Below are 19,024 nucleotides of genomic sequence, written 5' to 3'. Positions count from 1 at the left end.
TTTAATAAATTTATTTATTTTAGTTGGGGGCTAATTACTTTACAATATTGTAATAGTTTTTGCCATACATTGACATGAATCAGCCATGGGTTTACATGTGTTCCCCTTCCTGGACCCCCCACCCACCTCCCTCCCCATCCCATCCCTCTGGGTCATCCCATTGCCCCGGCCCTGAGCCCTTGTCTCATGCATCGAACATGGAATGAATGGTGTTCTGTTTCACATATGATAATATACATGTTTCAATGGTATTCTCCCAGAATGTCCCACCCTCACCTTCTGACCTAGAGTTTTTAGTTTGCCAGTCTCTAATTTAGGACAGTGTCAATAAGCCCTAAATATTTTCTTTGGATTATGTTAATTATAGTCAGTAAAATAATTTATAACAGTGACTTTCAAACCTCAAGAAAATGGACAAATTATGTTCTCTATACCCTATTTGAGAAGGCATGAAAGCATGACATCTTAGATTTTCATTAAAGAAATCAAAATAAAGTGTTAATATTTTTAGTGATTTCTAGATATCTGGAAGATTCAACTTTTTGAAACTGTTCATTTTATAACAGCAAAAACAAAAGGTTATATTGCAAGTAGATTTTGACGGTTACAAAATGTATAACATACAATTTTAATTTCATCCTTGAGTGTTTTATTTTTTTAAAAAATCTACCTTCTTGATATGTGAGTGCTTAGCATTTTGTCCCTATATTTTTGATATTGCAGATTACTGATTCTCCTTTTTTATAGTACACACTTTATTGAGGAATACTAAAGAATGGCTGAGAAAATGTTTTTTTCATTTCTTAAGGAAATAGCAACTTGTATGTGTGGATACAAGGCACAAGATTTTTGTTGATAGTTTATATTTACCTAGATGTGAATGTTTTCTTCAACTCCTTTATTAACATTCTAGTTTCTTTTTTTAATGTACTTTTTAATTTTTTATTTTATTTTGTTATTTTTATTATTTGTTATTATTATGATGATGTTGGACTGTGCTGGGTCTTGTCGCTGTGCTGTGCGTGGGTGTCTCTGATTGTGGAAGATGGGCTACTCTCCAGCTGTGGTGCTTGGGTTTTGCTTTGTGGTGGCTTCTCTTGTTGTGGAGCACGGGGCTCTAGGGTGTTCAGGCTTCAGTATTTGTGGTTCATGTGCCCAGCTGCCCCATGGCATGTGGGATCTTCCCAGACCAGGGACTGAACTGGTGTCTCTTGCATTCATTGCAAGGCGGATTCTTAACCTTTGGACAACTAGGGACACCCTTGTTAAAGTTTTAGCTGGCTTAAGGGACACAGACTCCAGCCCTTTTCCTAAAGAGGCCCCAAGCAGTTTGGGGGGGAGGGGGAGAGTGGGAGGCAAGAGGGGAGGGGTAGTTGTCCTCCTAATGGGGCATGGGAAATAACTGGAGCCCTGGGGCTTTCAAACCATGTGGCTAGTAATGTGTTTTTATTCAGCTCACTTGGGTCTATGTTTTTACATTTTCTATTTTTCTTCAAGCCATTAGTGACGTTCCTTTTGAGAGACTCAGTACATATTGTTTTGGTCGAACTAAGAAGCTAAAGAGATATTTGTATCTCTTAGCAGGCTACAACATGCCTACTGAATGGATGGATGTGCTGCTAAGCCCAGGAGCCGCAGTGGCCTACCAGTCCTTTCTTTTTGGAGGGTAGTCTTCTCAAAGCTTTCCTCCCAGTGCTCAGTTGGCTGCAAGGACAAAATCAGCTCCCAAAGCCTCATAAATGACTTTACAAAAGACCAAAAAAAAAAAAAGTTAAATATTATTATTTGTATTATCAAATTATAGAGCAAACATTCTGAGTCATTGTTTAGGTAGTGAGGGTGGCTTTTGTTTGTCATATTTGCCCTTCCTTTTAAAAAAGGTAGTACGTAGTGGACCAAACAGTCCTGCAACAGAGGGGATATTGAATGGTTTGCTGTATAGGTCAGTCACTAAGCCAAACTGCCAAAGTCTGACATTTGGGCAGTTTTCAGGTGATATTTCCTGAGCATTTCTTGTATACCAGATTCTATCTAAAATGATTTCCATTCCTTATCTCATTTAGTCTTTGCAAATTGTTCAAGAGGAAACTGAGGTTTAGAGAAGTTGAGTTACTTGTTTACAGTAACATTACTAGTAAATTACAGAGGCAGAATGTGAATATGAACAACATGACACCAAACCTATGCCTGTCTAAGGGCATAAGAAATGTTTTATCCTTCAGTATAACAGTCTTCATTTGAAGGAATGAAGTTCTTCAGAATGGAACTGAAAAGAGGCCATTGTAGCCACAAATGGAGGCTATAAAAATCTGAAACAATGTATGGGCAATCCTTGGAGCAATCTAAAGAATAAACAAAAAAATGAAATAAAGGTCTCTGAGTTTAAAGTGGATACTCAACTGATTAGAATTACTTATATGTATTATGATGTGACTGCCTTTAGCTTGCATGTGATGCTTTTTGTTTCATGTGAACATAAAACAATATCATGCGAAAATTGGTAGTTTGGAAAAATGTAGGAAGATGAAGCTAAGTAAAAGATTAATTCAGCAAATATTTGTTGAGTGCATCTTATGCCAGAATCAGTCAGTTAGTTCAGTCGCTCAGTTGTGTCCGACTCTTTGTGACCCCATGGACTGCAGCATGCCAGGCTTCCCTGTCCATCACTAACTCCCAGAACTTGCTCAAACTCATGTCCATAGAGTCGATGATGCCATCCAACCATCTCTTCTTCGGTCATCCCCTTCTCCTCCTGGCTTAGGAGGAGGGCACAAACAAAACCTTATGCCAGAGACTGGGTATCAAATAAGACAGACCTGCATATGAGTAATTTATGGTTTGATAGCGAGAGAGAGAGGTAGAAAAAGACAAGAATCAATTTTAGTATATTGGGATTATCCATTGAATGTGGCCCGGGGGAGGTCAGAGAAGGCTTTTTAGAGGGAGGGAGGTCTGTCTTGCTACTTGGACGTATGGGAGAAGGTGCACCCTACTCAGAGGCAACAGCACAAGCCAAGAACCAGAAATCAATGAGGACGGTTTAGTGAGTTGCCACAGCTCCCTGTTTAGTGAGTCTTGAGTAAGAGCCTTTGGGGAAGGAAGCAGGGTAGGCTGGAAAAGTCAGAGGCCCAGATTGCAAAAGGCCTTTTGTACTGTGTTCTAAAGAGAGTGAACTTGATCCTGAAACGAGTAGGGAGTTAACGAAGATGACATGATCAGATCTGTAGTCTGGAAACATTTTCATTCTGGCTGCAGCATGAAGACTAGAATGAAGGAGAGCAAGCAGGGAGAACAGTTAAAAGAATCTGGAAATGTGGCAGTGGGGATAGGTAAGTGGGTGAATTCCAGAAATTAATTAAGAAGGCAAAATTGATGGAGACGTCTTTAACTAAACTCCTACTAATTTCTGTTCATTTTCTCAATGCTCTCTTTTTAGTTTTATCTCTATGTCCCATTGCCTCTTTATAACAAGTTGTCAAGATGTTATTCTTAACTTCTCCCCACATTCAGTTTACTCCTTCATCACATTCCATCAATTTTGCCTTCTTAATTAATTTCTGGAATCCACCCACTTACCTATCCCCACTGCCACATTTCCAGATTCTTTTAACTGTTCTCCCTGCTTACTCTCCTTCATTCTAGTCTTCATGCTGCAGCCAGAATGAAAATGTTTCAAATTATTAATGTTTGATAACAGTGTCACTTGAGATTAACATTGTTTTCTCTTTAATTTCACCAACCAAATATGTATCTGTGTATATATATAATATATTTTTTTGTGTTTTAAAATGAAATTCAAAATCATGCTACGTGGATATGGCAGGGTGACAGTGGTATTGTGTAGTGTTTCCTAAAGCAAGCCTCTGAATTTTTGAAGTTCGTTCATCTTTCTGTGTATTTTGATTCTCTGAGACTTGACAGTATGGTGGTCAGAAATGTGGAAATTATGGCAATGTATAGCCTAATACATGATGTAAAACTTTAAAGGGCTGATCTACTTTAAATCATATTTAGGATTCATTCACTGTACCAGTATTAGATAATACAGTTAGGAGGTGTGACCAAAGAGGATTCAGAGAACTATCACCTTCTCTAATGTTCTGGTTTTGTGGACTTCTCCCTCTTCTTTTTAATGTTTCTGCTCCAGAGATCCACCAGGGCAGATACTCTCTTTTTTCTACCACCTCTATTGGTTTTATTGAAGTTAAAAATAAAGACAGCTAAGATTTAAGTGCTTACCGTTGTATCGTTCTAAGCTTTTACATGTACTCATTCACATTATCTTGGCAGTAACTCTATGAGGAAGGTACTTATCCCTGTAATGAAATGAAGGCACAGACACATTTAGCAGTTTGTCCAAGTTCACTCAGCTAATAAGTGGGGAGCTGGGATTAGAACTCACACAGCCTGGCTGCAAAGTTCATGCTCATAACTGTTCATCTGAACTTCATCTTAAACTGACGATAACACTAGACTTACATACTTATTAAATTATTAAATCCAATTTTGGTAAAACAACATTATCCACCATGTTAAATTGAGGACTTCTGTTTGAGTTTAACTGGTTTTGAAACTTTGTTTAGTTTGTAAACTTGTTTTGGTTTCATGTTTGTATAAAAGCTATAAATATAAAGAGGTTATACTTATGTTTGTATATTTACAATTAAAATACAAAAATAATTTAAGTGACATTAGTCTGAAACAACAAGTGTGCCACTTTAGATATGACTCCAACAAATTTACCTTTAGTACAAGCCTGATGGATCAAGAATTCTGTATTCCATTTGTATGACCATTTAGCAGCTATTTTTTTATTTTGCCTTCTGTAGAATTGGAAGATGTAATTGCCCACATCAAAGTCTTAATAAAATTCACCCAATAGGCCTTTAATGATAGTAATCAGGCCATTAAAAAAAAATAATAATTTAAGTGAACAGTTAGAGTAGTTCTCAATTTTTTTTCCTTTAAAAGTTTTCAAAAAATATTGCTTCTGTTTAAGAAACACTTGACTGTGACAAAGTCAGCCTGACAAGGTCAGGCTCTTAATATGGCATTGTTATTGTTTTGTCACTAAGTCCCATCTGACTCTTTGTGGCCTGGTGGACTGTAGCCCTCAAGGCTCCTTTGTCCATGGGCTTTCCCAGGCAGGAATACTGAAGTGGATTGTTATTTCCTTCTCCAGAGGCTCTTCCTGACCCAGGGATCGAACCCACATCTCCTGCTTGGCAGGCAGATTCTTTACCATTGAGCCACTTGGGAAGCCCTTTAATTTGGTATAGAGCTCCTTTAAGATATACTCCTTATTTGTGTCTTCGGTTGATTTCTCACCATTTCAGTAACTTTTCACAATACTTCCAGAACACTAAATTCCACTCAAGTGTCTTGCCTCATCTGCAGCCCTTGCATAGATTGTCTTTTCTTATCCCACTCCTAACCCCCTGGCTTAGATCAGGTGGCTCTCCTAGAAAGACTGGCACAATATCCCTTCAGTGCTTCCCTGAGCTTGGTTCGTGACCCGCTTTTTTGATACCCCATAATGTGCACCTTTCCATTATTTTACCCACCAAATTGTTTTCATAATTTTTGTACCTGTTTTCTGTTAGATTGATAACTCCTTGAGCAAAGGGATAGGTGAAGAATGAACAACTATAATTAAAGGTACTTGTGCTGGCTAGGCTCAAGTGGCTTCATTTTCCTGGAGCCACCATCTTTTTTCCCAGCTGACTCTTGGAGCTCCAAATTGAAACCACCATCAGCTGTCACTGCTGCTGCTGCTGCTGCTGCTAAGTCGCGTCAGTTGTGTCCAACTCTGTGCGACCCCATAGACGGCAGCCCACCAGGCTCCTCTGTCCCTGGGATTCTCCAGGCAAGAATACTGGAGTGGGTTGCCATTTCCTTCCCCAATGCATGAAAGTGAGAAGTGAAAGTGAAGTCACTCAGTCATATCCGACTCTTCGCGACCCCATGGACTGTAGCCTACCAGGCTCCTCTGTCCATGGGGTTTTCCAGGCAAGAGTACTGGAGTGGGTTGCAATTTCCTTCTCCATCAGCTGTCACTAAAGGATTAAAAACTAGTCTGGGGAAACAGTTTACCATACAACATTATTTCTCATATGCCTAGATGAATTTATCCTGCAATTAATCTTCTCTCTTCCACATCCTTAATTTTTCCTTCTCTAGATAATGATTCCCATCAGCAAACAAACAGTTCATTGGACCTCACTTGTTAAAAATAATTCTCTCTTGACCATTTCCTGTCTAGCTGCTGTTCTACTTAGCCACCTCTTTTCCTTTTTGTTTCCTTTTCATAGAAAACATTTTTTTTTTTGGTAGAATTGGTTCTAGTTATTTCCCCCTCTGCTGGTACTGATTCAAGAGATGCTAGTATGTTGGGAGACCTAAAATCTTTTCCAGGGCTCTTAAAGTGCTGTTAAGTCAGGAAATGTCAGGAGCCAACAACAAAGTTACTGAATGAAATCTCTGAAGGTCAACATTTCCTAATTGGAGGCAAAGGTCTCATTGGCAGGCTCAGACTTCCAATTTTTTTCTGATAAAATGCCTCTATGTCATGGGTTAGGGCTTCTTACAGTGAGGGTCAGAGTGAGAATGGTTTGGAGACAAAGTAGGAGGAAATGGAAAAGGATTGTTGACTTATGTAGTACTCATGAAAATGTACTCCTTTGAGTTGGGCTGGGAATGGTGTATCCTCTGGTCCCATGATTCTAATACAGCCCATGATTTCCGAGGTTTCTGAAGATTCTGAAAGCCAAACTGGGCTGTGCTTCTCTAAGTTACCTCAGGACCTCAGGGAAGTTGTGGAAAGAGTTTGTCTTGGTAGCTATGATAGAAAATACAGTACTTCTTCTATTTTGAATGCAGAACCTGATGTTTAAACTGCCCCCAAGGTACCATACTAGTAAATGCTAATGAATGTTAATTATTGGGATTTGAAACCCAGGTTTGATTCCATAGCATGTGCTCTTTCCACTGTTTCATCCATAAAAGATACATAAATTCTTTTAACTAACTCTGAAGCTGCACTGTACAGTATAATAGCCACTAACCCACTGCTTTTAAAATTGAAGTTTAATTAAAAAAATGAAACTAAATTTAAATTAAAAATTCAGCTCCTCAGTCCATTAGCCATGTTTTTAGTACTCAACAACCACACGTAACTTGAGCTACCATATTGGGAGGATATGGAACTTTTCTATCAAAAAGTCCTATTAAGACAGCACTGCTTTCAAGACATTCCTTTTCCACAGAAGAATCCGACATTCCTACAATTCTATACTATTGGTACTGATCCTAATTGTAAAACCTCTGTGCTCCTATTTTTTTCTCATTATTCATTTTGACTATCTTGGCATTATTTTTTGCATAATTCCTCTTTTACTTTGGGTTAGTCAGAATTCTCCTTTGACCTTTTAACCTATATTTGCTCTTTTCTCATAATGGTCTGTTTTACATTAGCCTTGCCACTTCCACAAATTTGAATTCTGTGTCATGAGATGAATGTTGGCACTGTACTTTGTGCTTACCTGGCCAGCCCTTCAGGGATTCATCTACCAGATCGTGTTCTCCCCTTTGATATATTCCTTTGGTTCCACTTCCTTAGCACTCCCTCCCCCCACCCCCCATACTTATCTGTTCTCTTTTAGTTCAGTTCAGTTGCTCAGTCTTGTCTGACTCTTTGTGATGCCATGGACTGCAGCATGCCAGGCTTTCCTGTCCATCACCAACTGCTGGAGCTTACTCAAACTCATGTCCATCGAGTCGGTGATGCCATCCAACCATCTCATGCACTGTCATCCTGGTCTCCTCCCACCTTCAATCTTTCCCAGCATCAGGGTGTTTTCAAATGAATCAGTTCTTCACATCAGGTGGCCAAAGTATTGGAGCTTTACCTTCAGCATCAGTCCTTCCAGTGAATATTCAGGACTGATTTCCTTTAGGATGAACTGGTTGGATCTCCTTGCAGTCCAAGGGACTCTCAAGAGTCTTCTCCAACACCTCAGTTCAAAAGCATCAATTCTTCGGCGCTCAGCTTTCTTTATAGTCCAACTCTCACATTCATATGTGACTACTGGAAAAACCATAGCTTTAAGTAGACGGACCTTTGTTGGCAAAGATAATGTCTCTGCTTTTTAATATGCTGTCTAGGTTGGTCATAGCTTTTCTTCCAAGGAGTAAGTGTCTTTTAATTTCATGACTGCAGTCACCATCTGCAGTGGTTTTGGAGCCCCCCAAAACAGTCTCTCACTATTCCCCATAAACAGCATGAAAAGGCTCCCTTTTAAACATAACACTTTTCTTGTGTTTAATACTTGTTTATATTCAAGTCTCTTTTAATCCTAGATGTCTGAATACTTGAAGTTCATACCTTTTGATTTGACTTGCTAGAAAACATAGAGATACTCTTTCTCTTTACATTGTGAATTTTCAGGGTTGGAAAGTTCTTTGACATTTAAATTATGATTCATAATTTGCTTAAACCAGTGTTGTTGGGTGATGCGATCCAGGCTATAACCAAAATGAAGACTCTAGGGTCTTAATCCCTCAGCTTGTGTCATCAAGCTTTCAAATAAAGTCTTGAGATCCAAGACTCTGTCTTTGCTTTCCCTCTGGTACGTGTGTCATAGTACTGAGCATATTGAGGACTTTCCAGGTGGCTCAGAGGTAAAGAATCCATCTGCCAATGCAGGAGACACAGGTTCAATCCCTGGGTCAGAAAGATCCCCTGGAGGAGGAAATGGCAACCCACTCCAGTATTCTTGCCTGGAAACCCCATGGATGGGGAGCCTGGAGAGCTACAGTCTATAGGGTCCCAAAGAGTTGGACATGACTGAGCACTGAGCATGTGCACACGCAGCAAGCATGTCATCCCGTGTATTCAACAAATGCAGCTGATGAACTGTGTTAAAAAGGCAAGCTATATAGTTAACTGTCTCTTGCTGTTTTTTTCTCCTGCTTTTGCTTTATTTAACCCAATATAGAGTGAGTAATATCAGTGCAGTCGCTCAGTCGTGTCCGACTCTCTGCGACCCCATGAACTGCAGCACGCCAGGCCCCTCTGTCCATCACCAACTCCCGGAGTCTACCCAAACCCATGTCCATCGAGTCGGTGATGCCATCCAACCATCTCATCCTCTGTCGTCCCCTTCTCCTCACGCCCCCAATCCTACCCAGCATTAGGGTCTTTTCCAATGAGTCAACCCTTCGCATGAGGTGCCCAAAGTATTGGAGTTTCAGCTTCAACATCAGTCCTTCCAATGAACACCCAGGACTGATCTCTTTTAGGATGGATTGATTGGATCTCCTTGCAGTCCAAGGGACTCTCAAGAGTCTTCTCCAACACCACAGTTCAAAAGCATCAATTCTGCGGCACTCAGCTTTCTTCACCGTCCAACTCTCACATCCATACATGACCACTGGAAAAACCATAGCCTTGACTAGACGGACTTTTGTTGGCAAAGTAATGTCTCTGCTTTTAAATATGCTATCTAGGTTGGCCATAACCTTCCTTCCGAGGAGTAAGCGTCTTTTAATTTCATGGCTGCAGTCACCATCAGCAGTGATTCTAGAGCCCCAAAAAATAAAGTCTGACACTGTTTCCACTGTTTCCCCATCTATTTCCCATGGAGTGATGGGACCAGATGCCATGATCTTAGTTTTCTGAATGTTGAGCTTTAAGCCAACTTTTTCACTCTCCTCCTTCACCTTCATCAAGAGGCTCTTTAGTTCTTCTTCACTTTCTGCCATAAGGGTGGTGTCATCTGCATATCTGAGGTTATTGATATTTCTCCCAGCAATCTTGATTCCAGCTTGTGTTTCTTCCAGCCCAGCGTTTCTCATGATGTACTCTGCATATAAGTTGAATAAGCAGGGTGACAATATACAGCCTTGACGTACTCCTTTTCCTATTTGGAACCAGTCTGTTGTTCCATGTCCAATTCTAACTGTTACTTCCTGACCTGCATACAGGTTTCTCAAGAGACAGGTCAGATGGTCTGGTATTCCCATCTCTTTCAGAATTTTCCACAGTTTATTGTGATCCACACAGTCAAAGGCTTTGGCATAGTCAATAAAGCAGAAATAGATGTTTTTTTGGAACTCTCTTGCTTTTTCGATGATCCAGCGGATATTGGCAATTTGATCTCTGGTTCCTCTGCCTTTTCTAAAACCAGCTTGAACATCTGGAAGTTCACGGTTCACGTATTGCTGAAGCCTGGCTTGGAGAATTTTGAGCATTACTTTACTAGCATGTGAGATGAGTGCAATTGTGCAGTAGTTTGAGCATTCTTTGGCATTGCCTTTCTTTGGGATTGGAACGAAAACTGACCTTTTCCAGTCCTGTGGCCACTGCTGAGTTTTCCAAATTTGCTGGCATAATGAGTGCAGCACTTTCAAAGCATCACCTTTGAGGATTTGAAATAGCTCAACTGGAATTCCATCACCTCCACTAGCTTTGTTCGTAGTGATGCTTCCTAAGGCCCACTTGACTTCAGATTCCAGGATGTCTGGCTCTAGGTGAGTGATCACACCATCGTGATTATCTGGGTCATGAAGATCTTTTTTGTACAGTTCTTCTGTGTATTCTTGCCACCTCTTCTTAATATCTTCTGCTTCTGTTAGGTCCGTACCATTTCTGTCCTTTATCGAGCCCATCTTTGCATGAAATGTTCCTTTGGTATCTCTAATTTTCTTGAAGAGATCTCTAGTCTTTCCCAATCTGTTGTTTTCCTCTATTTATTTGCACTGATCGCTGAGGAAGGATTTCTTATCTCTCCTTGCTATTCTTTGGAACTCTGCATTGAGATGGGAATATCTTTCCTTTTCTCCTTTGCTTTTCGCTTCTCTTCTCTTCCCAGCTATCTGTAAGGCCTCCTCAGACAGCCATTTTGCTTTTTGCATTTCTTTTCCATGGGGATTTTCTTGATCCCTGTCTCCTGTGCAATGTCACGAACCTCTGTCCATAGTTCATCAGGCACTCTGTCTATCAGGTCTAGTCCCTTAAATCTATTTGTCACTTCCACTGTATACTCAAAAGGGATTTGATCTAGGTCATACCTGAATGGTCTAGTGGTTTTCCCTACTTTCTTCAATTTAAGTCTGAATTTGGCAATAAGCAGTTCATGATCTGAGCCATAGTCTGCTCCTGGTCTTGTTTTTGCTGACTGTACAGAGCTTCTCCATCTTTGGCTGCAAAGAATATAATCAGTCTGACTTTGGTGTTGACCATCTGGTGATGTCCACGTGTAGAGTCTTCTCTTGTGTTGTTGGAATAGGGTGTTTGCTATTACCAGTGCGTTCTCGTGGCAAAACTCTATTAGCCTTTGCCCTGCTTCATTCTGTACTCCAAGGCCAAACTTGCCTGTTACGCCAGGTGTTTCTTGACTTCCTACTTTTGCATTCCAGTCCCCTATAATGAAAAGGACATCTTTTTTGGGTGTTAGTTCTAGAAGGTCTTGTAGGTCTTCATAGAACCGTTCAACTTCAGCTTCTTCAGTGTTACTGGTTGGGTCATAGACTTGGATTACTGTGATATTGAATGGTTTGCCATGGAAACGAACAGAGATCATTCTATTGTTTTTGAGATTGCATCCAAGTACTGCCTTTCAGACTCTTTTGTTGACCATGAGGGCTACTCCATTTCTTCTAAGGGATTCTTGCCCACAGTAGTAGATATAATGGTCATCTGAGTTAAATTCACCCATTCCAGTCCATCTTAGTTCGCTGATTCCTAGAATGTTGACGTTCACTCTTGCCATCTCCTGTTTGACCACTTCCAGTTTGCCTTGATTCATGGACCTAACATTCCAGGTTCCTATGCAATATTGCTCTTTTAAATTTGATGAATTGTTATGCACCTAATTCAAATTTAGGGAGTACTAGGCCTCCTTCCTTATAAATCTGTGTAAATCTGTTGATATAAATATTCTTCTCATATCAACTGGTTTTACTGTCGAAGATGATTTGGGAACTTATAGCTGCAAACCTTTCTTGCCTTTTAAAATCTTCCACGCCACAGTGTTCTGTGTGTTTTGATATAGGAGCTTTTACACTTGAAATGATAGAAAAGCAAGGAAAGATCCTCTTCAACTGGACTTGTGAGGCTTAAGCTTTGTTTTGTTTTCTTTTTCTTTCAGCACCTGTGCTGTGCAACTATACACAGGATTGATGGGGTGCAAAAGAGGCTGCCCTTTAGCACTTTAAAGAAGCTGGGCCAGTCTTCAAGTTGGCCCTTGAAAAACCGGTATTACCCTCGCTGCTGAATGGATGTGCTGGTAGCAGCTTGGGGATAAAGAACATCAGCAGAATTGGCCTGAATGTTCACCTTCACTTGAGACACTTCAATCTCAGAGAAGAAGGAACTGTGTAGATGGTGTGACTGAGGGAGAAGACGTGTGTGACCCAGCTCTTCCAGCTGCCTTGCAAAAGCATCAGGGGCCCTAGCAGATGGCAGATGAGAAGTCTAGTAGCATTGGTTATAATTCCCCATAGAACTGTGTGTATGTGTGTGTAAATATATACATTTGGTACATATATATTTATAGCATAGCTTTATATAATGTATTTACATAGGTATCAAATATATACACATATGCACAAATATATATAACAAAACTGTATATATTTATATAGTCCATATATAAATACATATAGTATATACATGGACTTTCCTCCTGGTGGTTCAGATGGTGAAGAATCCACCTGCAATGCAAGAGACCCAGGTTCAATCCCTCGGTTGGGAAGATCCCCTGGAGAAGGGAATGGCAACCCACTCCAGTATTCTTGCCTGGGAAATCCCATGGACAGAGGAGCCTGGTGGGATGTGTAAATATACATTGTTTTTAAGTATATTTATTGTCTAGGTGTGTTAATTTTTCTTTGATTAGTCTTGAGCTCGAGTTTTCATGATTATAGAATCCTTGGTGTCTATTCACAGGATAAACTTGAAACCAGTGATTTCCAAGTGCTAAGTGTCATCTGTTGCCTCTAAGCCATGTTGCGTTTCTCAATACTCCCTGAACAGGTCAAACTTTTTCGCTACAACTTGTATTGGGTTGGTCAAAAAGTTTGTCCGAGTTTTCCCATAATGAACTGTTTTGGCCAACCTGATATTTCAGTATAATGTTTTCTCCATATCTCTGCCTTGAAGATTTTCCTCTCAGTTCTCTGATAGACTTTTACTCCTTTTTAAGATATGACTGAACTGTTGCCTTCTTGTTAAAGCCTTTCCAGGTTCCTTCAGGCCAGTGGCTCCTTACTTTAAGCTCCTACAGTGCTTAGTCTATTCTTCTATTGTAACACTTGGCACTTATTGTAATTATCGCTCTGTATGTCATCTCTCTGTCTGGTGAGCTTCTGGAGCAGAGGTTGTTTTTATTTCCTTACCATCTAGCACAGATCTAGACTTATCGTCGGTGCTTGACTGAAAGAATAAATGAATGAATAAAACATCCCACCTTGCCGTTTGAAACATGCTTCAGTTCTTCCAACTGCCATTTCTTTTGTGCTGCTTTTCTTTACCCTCTTCCCTGTCACACATTCTTCTGTTCCACCTGGTAGATTTTAGAGCTTACAAAATATGTGTTTAAAGATTTAAGGTATAGTGCCTTGAACTCCTTAGAGGAAAAGTCTATGAATAAATAATTAGACTCATTTCACATCAAAATCTAAAGTGTGAAAAACTGTTCGCTATCATTTGGTGCTTTATTCACTTGTATGGTAATCTAATGGCACATCCATTGTTATCACTGAACTACACTGAAATATTTTACTCTTGGGGCTTTTTCATCTGACAAAAGGAGGCTTTTTGAAAATGAAAAAGCATAGTTCCTATCCCTGGTATGCTAAGGGGCAATTTATTAGTTTTGCAACGCATGGGTTAATATTACCATGTTTTATAGTGAACATTACCTGAGGAAATTGCTATTAATATCACGGCAGCATGTATGTATATAGGTCCTGTCATCTTTGGGGTATGTAAATCAGGAACGTTGCTGAAGAACTACTTAGCATTTTCTTGGGGTGAAGTGCTTAGTTTTGGAATTTAATTGTAGGTTTTACATTTAAGCTGTTCAGTATTACTCTTATAAAGGTTCTATAAATTTCCTGCTTTGTAGTTTAACAGGTTTAGTCACTACAGTTGAAAGGCATCATCCTCATAATGAAGCCAGAAAAGAATAAAGGTTGATCATGCAGGGCTGGCTGGCTGTGACATTGAACAATAGAGCTTGACTTCTTCATGTCTGTTAAATTAGACTATGGGGTGTGCTTATCTTGCTGCAATGATATTGAATTGTAACAAGAAAATGTTATGTTGTGCAGCTCTGCAGAGGGGGGTGTGCATCTCTTCTCACTTCACATGTATGGAGAAAGCTTTAAAATGCTACTGAAGCTGCCTTGTGAGCCTAAAGTCTAATGGCACAGACTGGGCAGAATACTGAAATAAAAATAAAAAATTGCAAAGGCTTTTAAGTATCCTGTAAAGTTTTATCCATTGCAGTCTTTTTTTTTTTTTTTCATTGCAGTCTTTTTTTAAAGGACTGAGAACAGCTCAGAAAGCATATGCTAGAAAAATTTGATTTTGAAGAGGTCTTTGAAGAAGACAAATAATATAGCCTGAAGGAAAAGTAAGAGAATATTATGTTATATCGGTGACAGATTTATTCTAGACTTTTCTACATGTGTACGTGATACATTTCAACTCAATTCTCTAAATATTAATGAAATACCTTCTGGGTTTCTAGCACTGTGTTGGATACCATAGGAGGTTTTTGAAAAAGTGTGTGATTCAATCATGCCCTGATGAATTTAGTATCTTTAAGGAGACAAAAATTAAATCGATGAAATAACTTCTTAGAATTGTTGGATGTATGAATGACAGTATTGTAAGCTGTCAAGATAGTTTAAAATTTTGATTCTGTTATTATATGTATCATTCCCAGATGTGTCACATGAGCATTTGATAGGCATCCCTTTTATGTCTTAAGTCACAGTTAAAAATATGAAAGAGTCAAGGGCAAGGTTAGGAGCAAGAAAGAGTCTCTGACACTTCCCACGCTTATTCTTTGCAAATGTTTGTTGTCTTCTCTTGAACACTGTATTATTCTCTAAACATGTTTGAAGCACCCAGTTAATAATCTGTTACAGAATTTTATCATGAATGTTAAGCTACTTTTCTAGTTTTTATATATACTTATTTAACTCTTCCAAAAAATCATAATAGCATTTCTATAGTTCTGTTTGCTATTTCTCTCCCATTTGTCATAATTCTTTAGTGGATTCCAGAGAAGACTACAAATAGAAGTTTTAAATTTAGTTAGCATGGTGGAATATAGATTGCTCTGTCTATAGATTCAAACCTTCTTAAAGCAGCTACTAGGTCCCCTATTATTTCCTTACTTATGGTAGCCTGCATTTTCTTCTTTATGCTGTTTATCTTTCTCTTCCTTTCTGAAGACCATTTTTCTTCCCAAAGAAGATTGGATTGAAGTAGAAGGTGAGAATTGAAGTAGCCGTATTTGATGTCCATTTCCTCTTCCTTCTTCCTTAATAACAGAAACAGAACTCAAGTTTTGTTTTGGACAAGAGAGCTCAGTAAAAATACCATCTGCACACCCTTAGGGCTTGTGGGTAGCCTTTTGATACATTCTGGCCAATGAAATGGCAGGGAGAAGTTACTGGATGGAATGTGTTAGTTAGCTGGTGTGTGTGTGTGTATGTGCGTGTGTGTGTGCGCGTGTGTGTGTGTGCGTGCCTGCGTGTGCTCAGCTGCTTCAGTCATGTCCGACTCTTTGCATCCCCCATAGACTGTAGCCTGCCAGGCTTCTCTGTCCATGAATTTTCCAGGCAAGGATACTAGAGCTAGTTGCCATTTCCTCCTCCAGGGGACCTTCCTGACCAAGGATTAAATCTGCATCTCTATGCCTCCTGCATTGGCAGGCAGATTCTTTACCATGGAGCCACCTGGGAAGCCCATTAGTTAGCTGATACTGCATAACAAATATCCCAAAGCTTAATGGCTTAAAAAACTCATAAATGTGTATTGTCGCACAATTTTGAGGGTCAGCAACTCAAGAGAGCTGATTTCACTCTCTGTGTGATTTGGCTTAGGGTCTCATGAAGTTGCATTCAAGATATCTGTGGGCCTGTGGTCATCTGTGAAGATTTAACTTGGAGGATCTTTTAACCATTTCGTTTTATTGCTTAATAATGGTAGTAATAATAAAATATCACCTACCCTAGGAATGTAACTCTGAAATGTATTGAGCACTATTATAGGCCAAATGCTATTGTGAATTTCAAAATGTTGATTAGAATTAAGTCACTATTTATAGTCCCATTCATTGATTTCTCTACTTTTGAAGTATTAGAATACTTTGAATCCTCTCTTGTTCCTATAACTTGCTTTCTTTTCTTGAACTTTCATTATCTCTCTTCTCAAGAGACGTCCTTCTTCTCCATTTGACCAAATAGCCATTGCATACTCTCACAATTTAACCCCAAACAAACAAACAAAAATAGTACAAGATAATACAAAATTAAGTGCTAAATTATCATCCAAAGTCAAATCTTCCAAACAGGGGCTACGTATGTTAGGAATGTGAAAGAGGGGAGTGAAAAAGTTGGCTTAAAACTCAACATTCAGAAAACTAAGATCATGGTGTCTGGTCCTATCACGTTATGGCAAATAGATGGGGAAACAGTGGAAACAGTGACAGACTTTATTTTGGGGGGCTCCAAAATCACTGTGGCTGGTGACTCCAGCCATGAAATTAAAAGATGCTTGCTCCTTGGAAGGAAAGTTATGACCAACCTAGACAGCATATTAAAACGCAGAGACATTACTTTGCCAACAAAGATTCATCTAGTCAAAGCTATGGTTTTTCCAGTAGTCATGTATGGATGTGAGAGTTGGACTATAAAGAAAGCTGAGCACCGAAGAAGTGATGCTTTTGAACTGTGGTGTTGGAGAAGACTCTTGAGAGTCCCTTGGACTGCAAGGAGATCCAACCAGTCCATCCTAAAGGAGATCAGTCCTGAATATTCATTGGAAGGGCTGATACCGAAGCTAAAACTCCCAATACTTTCTCCACCTGATGCGAAAAACTGACTCATTGGAAAAACCTTGATGCTGGGAAACATTGAAGGTGGGAGGAGAAGGGGACGACAGAGGATGAGATAGTTGGATGGCATCACCGACTAAAGGACATGAGTTTTAAGTAAACTCTGGGAGTTGGTGATGGACAGCGAGGCCTGGCGTGCTGCAGTCCATGGGGTTGCAAAGAGTCGAATGCGACTGAACTGAACTGAACTGATGTTAGGAATGAGAAATGTCAATAATGGCTAGAGACCTGGAAAGACATGTCATTGAGTGAAGGGGAGACTAATTGAAACATGACTAACCCCAAAGCAAGAGGTACTTGGATGATGATAAATAAACTAAAGAAAGAATGGACAACAATGTCCATTGTATGTAGCTTTGAGACAAGAAATTGTTTGCTGAATTACAAATAAGAACTATGAACTATGAATATATATAGACTTCTCTTCCTTTCAGCAGTATTTCTCCCATATATACAAATAGGTAAACCTGTAAAGGTGCTGAAGAGGCTGCTAAGTATGACATCTAACTAGCATTATAGCTAGGATTGGGGATGATGTGGGGCATCCATAATGGGATGTGAAACAGCACCTGAGGTCTTGACTGACATTAAGTAGCTCATTCCTCAGGGAACCCTGTTCTTTGCCTGATGATTTAAAAAAGTCTAAAGCAGCCTTCTTGGGATCCTAATCTCATGGGAGGTGAAGTTTACTGGAGGAGACAAGGTCTTGGTAATAAGATTCATCAAAAGTTGGTCTTGAGTTTGATTTGGAAATATTGGGGGAGGTAAAATTCTTAGTTGAAAGGTTGCAGGATCTGTATCCAGTCAACAGAAGTTTATAGAATGTTTATTATGTGTCAGGTTCAGTTGTGTTGATTCTAGGAGTCTCCTTGACTTGTTCTTTCCCCATGTCCTCAACCACTTCGGTAACTGAAGTTCAAACCCAGTGGCTTTCTTCTACTTGTCTTCTACCTCTTGTGTCCCCTGTGCTGCCATGGGCTGGTGATATCAAATCCTTACACCTTGGTCCAGATCAAGGCCTTTCATCAATCACAGTATTTGCTCTACTGTTTGATACTCTGCATTATAACCACAAGGAATTATGGCCACACCTGTGTCTTTACCTTCATTGTCATACATAGCGATGATTTCCACATCTGGGCTTTTGTTCATTCTTTTTTCACTTTAGCATTTGTGAAAGCAGTCTTTTCTTAGTTGCCTAGGGGTCTTTTTCCTAATGTTATATCCTGAAAAGTGAAAAATTTTGGTGTATTGAACCATTTAAGATAAGGGTAGATAATTTTTATCTTTTTAAAATTTGTATTTTTATTTACTGCATGTATAACCCATCTAGATACTACTTTGTTGTAGAAACATAGACCTCAGAATTGGAAAAAACCTTAGAGCTTAGAGTACACCTTTCTTCCTTAATTTTCAGATAAGGAAACTGAGATTCAGAATGGTTAAGAGATTTGGCTTAGGGCATTTGAGTAATAAGTAGGAAGAGTAAGATTAAAACCCACATTTTATAACTCATCGAGTGTGCTTTGTACTAGAAAAATGAATCTCTTTTATTCTTCTCTTATTTTATGTATCTTATTTTATAATACCCAAGATGTGAGCTGTACTTCTACTTCTCCACCCATATCCATAATATCAGTGTCATGCAGTAGTTTTGGATAAATAAACTTGGAAGTGAATTAATTGTCATGTAGATACATGTGAATATATCAGTCATAACAGGATAGGTCACGTTCAATAACAAACAACCCACCCTCCTAACTTCAGTGGCTTACAACACCCAAGTTTCTTTCGTGTTATATGTTTATCTTGGGTTTATTATGGCTTTGTTCCATGTTGTCTTCAATCTAGGACCCAAGATGATGAAGCAAATCTGAAACCAACTGTAG

The 19,024-nt window shown here is 39.4% G+C and overlaps 1 protein-coding gene and 1 long non-coding RNA gene across 4 annotated transcripts in view; one reads left to right on the top strand and one right to left on the bottom strand.

The window, feature by feature from the left end:
- The window catches only part of CAMKMT (calmodulin-lysine N-methyltransferase), a 416,383-nt gene that overhangs the window by 69,993 nt on the left and 327,366 nt on the right, over positions 1-19,024 (top strand). The gene's annotated exons all lie outside the window — the stretch shown is intronic.
- Positions 1,430-7,650, bottom strand: LOC145546070 (uncharacterized). The gene is made up of 3 exons (XR_014082460.1): positions 7,542-7,650; positions 4,240-4,316; positions 1,430-1,743 (listed from the first exon to the last, which is right to left on the bottom strand). It is a non-coding gene; the product is annotated as an uncharacterized LOC145546070 (long non-coding RNA).

This window comes from Giraffa tippelskirchi, chromosome 4 (assembly GCF_054371585.1).
Source record: "Giraffa tippelskirchi isolate mGirTip1 chromosome 4, T2T-mGirTip1v1.2.pri, whole genome shotgun sequence".
Classification (NCBI taxonomy): Eukaryota; Metazoa; Chordata; class Mammalia; order Artiodactyla; family Giraffidae; genus Giraffa; species Giraffa tippelskirchi.
Note: the sequence above shows the minus strand (reverse complement) of the source record. Positions and strands in the feature narration are given on the sequence as shown.